Source organism: Phalaenopsis equestris, unplaced genomic scaffold (assembly GCF_001263595.1).
Source record: "Phalaenopsis equestris unplaced genomic scaffold, ASM126359v1 Scaffold000054, whole genome shotgun sequence".
NCBI classification, from domain to species: Eukaryota; Viridiplantae; Streptophyta; class Magnoliopsida; order Asparagales; family Orchidaceae; genus Phalaenopsis; species Phalaenopsis equestris.
The window spans coordinates 2,992,646-2,994,534 of NW_018164496.1; positions in this window are offsets into that span (position 1 = coordinate 2,992,646).

Below are 1,889 nucleotides of genomic sequence, written 5' to 3' on the forward strand. Positions count from 1 at the left end.
ATCATTGTAAACAAATAAGCATAGTTTCCAAACCCCCCCAAAAAAAAGAACCCAACATTTCAACAAACAGTATGACATTTCTAAAGAAGCAATCAAGCAAATTTTGAGGTTTCCATTCACAAATTTACAGATTATACTAACTTATCATTTCTATAAATAGTTTTTTTGAATTATATTGGGACATGGGATCCCATATAATTCGTGAAGTCATACAATATGGGAGAAATCTTATAGAAGAAGTGAGAAGAAGCTGAATGATTCTCTTAGAGAGATATTCAGAGAGTTTTTGAGGGTTCAGGATCGAGAGATATCTCGCTCATTTCCCTTTTTCTTCTTATTTATATGATATGCAGTTTATGTACCCACGCAGGGTAGTTAACAAAAACTTAAATTTTACTTGCAATGAGTTATTACAACCCCATTCATATTTTTTATTGTAGTGAATATAAATAAACTATAGGTACTATTTATTTCTCATTATGAAATAAATATTATTTGAACATGTTGATCACAAATATTAGTTCTAAAAAAGGTACACACACATTGTTTGTGTTTGTGTGTGTGTTTTATCAGAGAAGTAATATATAATGATTGAACTAGTAACAACATTGATGACACAATATGGTGGAGTCTTAAAAGTTTTTTGAAGTTTTTTTCCAAAGTATGTTGGCGTCAAAGCACGCTCACTTCGTTTTTCTAGCGAGATAATATCTAAATTGTTGAAGACAAATTATTCAATCATTAAATTATGATAGCTCAAATTTTACAGTGAACATAGTGTGTTGTTTTCCCATAGATGATGAATTCGTTGCAACACATGTTAATGATGATAATGAAATAGAAGTTATTTTAAAAATGACATGTAGTAAGCCATTGGCTAAAATGTTAGCATATAGTAAGCCATTGACACCAACACACCCACCCATAAACTATTATCTTAGAATACATGGAGAGAAGATGTTGGCATGTATATTAAAATTTTTCTAATTTTTTCTATTCATATTAAAATTATTTTTTATTTTATAGTTAGACTATTTTGTGGAGTTAAAATAAGGATGAAAAATTATATAGTGATGATAAGGATGCAGGTCATGATGAATGATATGATACTTTTGCCACAACACTGGCTTATCCTACCATACCTCAAGGCTCATGGTTGTCTACTTACATGGATTAACATCCTATGACATATCCAGGTACATTACCATCACAAGGTGCTGAATGCTCAGACAGTGCTCAGACATATGTATAGTAGTCGTCATTCAATCTATCATGGCGGTGGGAACTATCAGGATGTTTTACACATCCACATACACTATAGTAGAGGAAGTCGTTCTATGATGACAAAAAGTTCAGTATTGATACCCCACCAACAAATTTTTATTATCTGACACGAATTTTTGTGAAATTTTTAACAAGAAACATTTAAATTTTGATTAAGGGTCATTCGAAGCTTCGATTTCAGCAAACTTATAATCAAACTGATCAGCTGAATGAGACAGACCTAATGATATGAAAGTTAGTCCAATCCGGATCAAATCAAGCCCGGATCAAATCATTAAACCACTATTGGAGAATTTCTCGAGACATTTGAAAGGTCAAACGGATGTCGAATCTAGCTAGTTCATTGTCGAATCGAGCGTCTCGACAAGAAGAATCCCAAAAGCCCAAAATTGCTCAATTTCGACATCGTTAAGGCACTCAAATGTCCATCAAACGTCATCTGATCAAAGGAAGCTCTCTGGACCGTCCGATCAAAATGGTTCATATTCCTGCATTAATTGCACTCAAAACATTATAAATAGAGAGAGAACTTGAGGCTTTGAGAATGAGCTTAAGTCCAAGATCATCCTCGCCATCGTCGATCGTCGTCGACCACCACCGACCGT